The sequence below is a fragment of the Pseudopodoces humilis genome, chromosome 17, assembly GCF_049639895.1.
Source record: "Pseudopodoces humilis isolate 2021_Gansu_Grassland_sample_001 chromosome 17, ASM4963989v1, whole genome shotgun sequence".
In the NCBI taxonomy this organism is placed as follows: Eukaryota; Metazoa; Chordata; class Aves; order Passeriformes; family Paridae; genus Pseudopodoces; species Pseudopodoces humilis.
Genome location: NC_142216.1, coordinates 11,818,994 through 11,825,931, shown reverse-complemented (window position 1 = coordinate 11,825,931; position 6,938 = coordinate 11,818,994).

The following is a 6,938-nucleotide window of genomic DNA, read 5'->3' as shown; positions in this document are numbered from 1 at the left end:
TTTGTTTGGTTTTTTTTTCCAGTATAGTTATCAGCAGCACACAGTTCAATTATCATGGGCATTACATAAAACAATTACTTTCTTGGAACTATTTTGAGTACAAATGTAATAATTCCTCTGGAAAGAAATGACACGTTCTCAGGATCGAATCATTCCATTTTGTGAATGAGAAACAACTTGTGAAGTAAAAACATCTCTGAAAGAGCTGGTCTCAAATCTATTCATATGGCTTGGTCCAACCCCTAGGGAAGTCAGTGAGAAGTCTCTGGTTGAGACTCTCAGAAAACTAGATACAACAATGTACATCTCAACTAAGTGTTTCTGCAAAAAAAAGGGTTGTTTAGTGCGAAGAAAAAGGAGAATGGGTACTACAAAGGAAGACAATGAGTTGATAAAGAGCATAATGTAATAAGACAATGAAATAGCAAAACAATTCCATCATTTCAGACCTATGGAGCAGGACACTGCATTCTGTCTATTCCTTTCAAGATGCTTGGCCTTACCTAGTCATCTGTTCCATTTAACGTGGTGGCACATGGCATCAGCTCTCTTGTAGTTTGGTCACTTTGTCTGTTTCACAATATCCAAGCAGTTTTTCTCAAGGGTTGATAGGGTATTTTGGAGGTGTTGAGCCAAGCACCTGACTACCTATCCTTAGAACAGGTATGGCTATTCTCCCCAGCACTGCATAGTTCCTAGGGGACATTGTAGACATTACATATTGTGGATGGAAAGGAAATTTGGCCTCAGACGCCAGCTAAAGGATGTATTGGTACAAAAATGTCATGTAAATTCTGTGCTGGCAAAGTGATTTGAGTGTTTTGTGTGTTTCCCACTTTACCTGTATGAGTTGGCCACATACCTCAGGCTAATCCTGCCTTCTTTGAACAGCAGCTTCTACTCAGGCATCACAGTGGTTTTATTTCCCAGTGTTCCTAGGAAAGATGATTAACTCACATCCCCGAGTGGGAATATTTGGACAGCTCAGACCATGTGCTTGCTTTCCTAATTGTTGATCTGGCTGAGTGACAGGCAGTAAAAAGATTTAAATTGTCTTGCCCTTATTTCTTACATTTTAACAAACCTGAAAATTGAGATGTTTTCTATTTTCAGCTTTGAAGATCAAACTACCTGTTCAATAACTTGAAGTTCTGTCACCTCTTTTTGATCTGTTATCCCTTAGTTGCCTTGAAGGTAATCAATTCTTACAGTAGAAGCCCCAGTCTTAGTGTGATGACTAACACTAAGTCAACTAAAATTGCTTAGCAAAATTACTGAACTCAATGGGCTCTATTTCTGTTGTCCTTTACACAGGCAAATGCTGTTGGGTCACTAATCTGGACATGCTTAGGAAAGGGAAAGCTTCTTTACCTTCCTGAATACGTCCTGTGCAATCATTTAGTGGATATTTTTACCTGCTTTCCTGATGGTTACATATGAAAGCTATTGCTTTTTCATTTCTTTGCCTGCACAAAATACATCTTTAATTAGGATTTTAAGATACAATGCTAAACATCTGAGGTTAGTAAAAAAAAGTTCTGGGATATGTTGATGAAAATGAGATAAATGGTGTCACCTTTAACAAATGCATTCCATAATGTAAAAGATAGCTACAAAGTTGATGCAAACAAGTTTTTCCAATGTAAGTGTGTTTTCAGCAAGATTTGGGGCCTAAAATTGACATGGCTATAATTAAATTTCTGTGTGCTCATCTACCATGGCATGCACACATCTGTTATTAAGTCTGCGCTACCAAAAAGCTGAATAAATACACTCTGAAATACATTTATTTTTGAAGTCAAATATATTTATTCCAAGTAGGGGATATCAGACAGCTCCTGCAGGCAATGTGACTGGAATTGGCAAATTAAACAATGTACCTAAAGCTTTTATTTCATTTGTTAGCTACTGGTGTTCACCTGTATGTTTTTTTCTGTTGCATTTATAAAACTGTGATTAATATGGTACAAAATCCTATTCTGTTTATGATATCTGAAAGAAAATACTGCTTATAGTTTGAATGCATTTCTGTATGCAATCTTTCTGTAACTTTCTACCCTCTTACTTCATTCCCTAGTTTGCAGAAATGTATTTTCTGTTCTGTCCCCTTCCATTTCACATTTTCTTTGCTATGCCTGCTTTATTATTCAGCATAAATAACCATTATGCTCTGCAGTCATCTAACTTCATTTATATTAGGAATTAATACAGTATACCTCCAGGCTGTCTTCTCACTAGCCAGAACAAAAAAGGAGCCTGGCTTCAGCTCCTAATGAATCATTTCTTTTTGGGGGAAAATACAAAGTGCAGTTCACTGAAATTCCATTAAAATCTTAGATATCCATTAAAAGTGCAAGTGCAAGTATAATACATTTAAAGCAGAATGGAAGACAGACTGGGCATATGAAAAATGAATAAGCACTTACAGAAATGATTGTGCTCATTTTAAAACCTCTGAAGGTTACTCTGGAAGAACTCCAAATGTTGTGACCACAACCACCTCTCAGTTTTCAATACTATGCCCTGTCACAGTCATGAACTGGAAATGGGGAAACTCACTTTTAGAATGGCCCCATTGTAGCTTGAATATTGCATCACCCCAGGTCCTCCTGCATGCTCATCTTTGCTCTGGGTTGGTCCCTTTAGTGTTACCTCCAACTCCTTCTTACTACTGGAGATGCTATCTTAATGCAGTTTTAAGATTTCAGGATTATTTTTAGCTTAAAAAAAAATAAATCTAAAATATAATTTCTATTTTCTTTCCCATCTGTGAGCATCAGACCAGTTATATTTCTCTGCATTCATTTCTGGTTTTCCCCCCGTTATAAAGGTGCTACAATTATGTAAGTGCTCTAGTAGAAACTCTCTAGGATATACCAGTAAGATTTCAGCTTCCCCTTCCATATGGTTGATAAATTTGTTTTTACAACTGGAATTTTAGTCTTTTGCTCAAAGTGGAGCTTTCAATATTCTAAGGTACTGATTAAAATAATTACAGACTCTGCTATTGTCTTTCCTAGTCCCTTACACCTGGTAAGGAAATTTTTGATGACTATGAGGCAGGGAAAGTGAAGAGACAGAATGGTGATCATTTAGAGGAAAAAAATTTGCCCCACAGAACAGGTTTTGATGAATTTCTCACCTGAAAAAAACAAGGAAGAAAAAAAGTTTTTTTCTTCTTTTATTTTTGAAACATTTAGACCAAAAATATCAAACAGATTTCTTTCTGTCTGTCCTGTCAATGGCAAGTGTCTGGAAGTGACTGAAGGTTGGCAGTCATTATGTCTACAGAGTTTTTACTAAACAGATAGATAGATAGATATAGCTATATGCAATATGTTATTCAACATTTATTCATACAATTTTAAGTTGCAAGATTAAATACTCTTATTTTTCAAAATAAAGGCTCCTCTCTAGTGCTAAAGTACAAAAGAAAACCAGCATTTCTGGGCCTGGATTGATCCCATTCTGACATGGAGACCTAAAACAGTTCAGAGGAATCATGAGAACTACAGCATAGAGCACATGAATCCCTCATGGTGTCTTTCAGTAGCAGATTGCATACAACTAAATTTAAATGTAGAAAAACAATTCAAATGCCTTGCCTTGTCTTCAGCCTATCTCTCCTTTGCTGCTGCACCATACAGATGGTGTTTTCTCTGCCCACTGCCCAATGACAGGACCTGAGGGAATGGCCTGAAGTTCTGTCAGGAGAGGTTTCGGCTGGATATCAGGAAAAGGCTCTTCACCCAGAGAGAGGGTGGTTGGGCACTGAACTGGCTCCCCAGGGAAGTGGTCACAGCACTGACAGTGCTGAAGAGGTGTTTGGACAAGGCTCTTGGGCACAAGAATTTTGGTGTGACTCTTGGGGGTGGTTTTGTGCAGGGCCAGCAGTTGGACTTGATGATCATTGTGGGTCCCTTCAAACTCAGCCTGTTCCGTGATTCTTTGAGTACCTGCTGAATGGTGTGAGAAGGAAAGAAACAACACACAAGCAGCTTCTCCCCAGTTCAAAATTACTGCAAAGAAATTATCACCTATAATTGGCAAACTAAAATGGAAAGTAATGAAATAAACCTCTCCTTCTTAGTTCTGGAGATAAACTTTGGCTGTAATATTGAAATAATGCTTTATTTCATACAGGACCTTGTTATTTTATGTGACATTTTAATCAAACATGCTAAGATGGAAATGGAAATATTTTAAATAAGTATGTTTAATTACTTAATCATCATTTAATCAAAATCATCTTCAATGGTAATGATTATCATTGTCAGTCCTTTTCTCACACATACTTATATATATCACATTAGTATGAACCTTGATTACTACGCTCATTGAAAACTACATTCTAATCTTCTCTTTTAAATCAGCAGTATGGCCCAAGTAAGGGAAGAAACATCACAAATCCTTTATATTTACTGGTTATATTTCAAAAAATGTTATAAACAATCAAAAACCCTCTAGTTTTATAAAGTAATTCTGTGTATTAACATGATGTTGACGATCTATTGGCCAGTCATTCATCAGTACATTCATGTATATACATTAAGCTCTAGCAAGTACTGTCTTTTCAGTTACAAGTATTTAAACACAACAAAGTCCATGTAAATGACTTCAAGGGGTATGAGTCCCCTTTTAAATGTTGGCTGAGTCACCACGCTCAGGTTGTGTCTGTATTGCTCGTGGAGCAATGCTGTCTGAACAAATGGAAATGGGCACTGGAAATGAAACAGACAATGGAAATGGGCACTGGAAATGAAACAGACAATGGAAATGGGCTCTGGAAGCCAGCAAGCTGCTGAATCCTGGTGGTTTGGGTTAGGAGAAGCTGCTAAGTGAGAAATTGGTCCCTGCAGAGTTCTGTGCTATCTCTGTTTGACTGCTCCAGGAACCTGAGCTAGGGCGGTTTAAGTTACCTGGCAAGGTGCAGTGATAATGTATCTCGTAATTCCAAGTCTGGAATAATTCCTCAAGAATTAGCAGAGCTTTTTAGGTAAGAAGATGAAATAAACAATGGCAGTGATGACCCCCTTCAACTTTGCTGGTATTGTCAGTGATTGAATAACCATGGAAAAAGCTCTTCTGAGGTTGATGAAGCTGAAATTCTTATGCTTGTTCAACAGCATAAACAGATTTGGGGACCAGCAAATCATGGATGCCACCAAGATGCCTCAGGAGTAAGAATCATTGATTCGGAGATACAGAGGGAGACTAAGGGAAGTAGCTGTCATCTGCCTTGGTGCAGAACCAGCTGGTCCTGTCAGTTCCTGACCTACCTGCTGCAGCACATGGCCTTACATCCACTCACCTTCTGAGGAGGTGTACAAGTCACCACCATCTCCCTTTCTCCCCACTATTTCATGCTTACTCAATATTTGAACCAATGCTAAATATTGGGGCAGGGGGACAGGTTAAGCCTGCATCATACTGCTTCCTTGCAGCTTTGCCAGGTTGGTACTTGATTTCAGAAAGTTCTCATAAAAATATCACAATACAAGGTTGTAGTCATTCAACTGGGAAAGAAAAATATACATTCAATTCCTTGGAGCAGCTTTTTATATTAGAGCTGTCAGGATTCATTGGCATCACTGGAATTCTGGAGGTTCAGGCCTCCACTAGAAGAGAGTAATAATAGCAGCAGCAGAACAAGTTATACCTCTCTTTACCTTTGTGTGTATTTTAAAGAAAAGGGAAGAGAAATAAAATAATGCAAACATCCTGAAATGGTTCATACTTCAATGCTTTTCACCTCTTCCCAGCCTGTATTTATGATCAACAAATCCACAATATTAGTTCAGAGAAAACAAATATCTAATTTAATCTCCCTGTCAGTTCCATGACTATATTTTCTATTTCATTCTTCTGTGTAGATTTTGTGCTGTTTGTATTCTAGAGATTTCTAGTCGATAGAAGGAAATGGAAAGATAGGGAAAGAAAAGAAAAAAATCACACCCAAGAGATTCATTCCTGTACCAAAAATCCTTGACAATTCCAGTCACGTATAGTCCCTTTTAGAGCTGCAAGGGCTGTCACTCATTCTGTGCTGTAACCTGGCATTTGAAAGCTTCCAGCTTCCCTCTTGACATCTCCCACTCTGCTTAACTTGTTCAGCTGTATTTCCTTCACAATAATGTATGGCCCTGAGGAACTCATTCTTTTTATACCTGTGTTTAACTTAAACCATTTAAACTCTGCTTTTCTGTGAAATTTGCTGCATTTTTTTCTCTGTAATCAAACATTATTTAATTAATGCTAAAAGTCTTAAAACATGTTAGTAAAATTCAGTGGGATTCTCTCAATTTTCCCTGCAATACCATATTAAATGGGAAGAGGTCTTATTATACAACCTTATTTAAAATATGCTAACGAAGATGACTTCTCCACTAAAATATGCATTTTCCAAATTATCAGGCAGAAGCATTGTATATGAAGTAGTTTGTTTTCTTTCACATTTTAAATTAAAATGTAATTGGAGCTTGGTCAACATTGGCTCAAATTGAAGACTCTCTGCCCAGCAGTAACTTAATTAAAAACAAAGTAAGAAGGGTGCTACCTCAGGATCCTCACTGAGAGGTCCTCAAGAGGGTGATGAAGAAAAGAGGGACAGGCACGATTCAGTGACCCGAAAAGTAAAAATCTTTCATACCAAAACAACAAACACATAAGCCAAACAACAGTAGAGGCTGCACCAAAAAGGCCAGGTTCCAGGGTAGAAAGTAATTTATATACGGTTGGTTGAGGGTGGAGTTTAAGGGGAAAGAACCAATAAGAACCAGGGATTAGGAATACGTAAATTATTGCACCAAATCTTAACCAATAACAACAGAGAAACTATAGAACTTTCTAGCAACATTTACATACAACTATTCAGGGGGCAGTGTGGGTAATATTTTGCTCTCCATGACTACTAGGATTTTTCTCATGGCCTTAAGTCA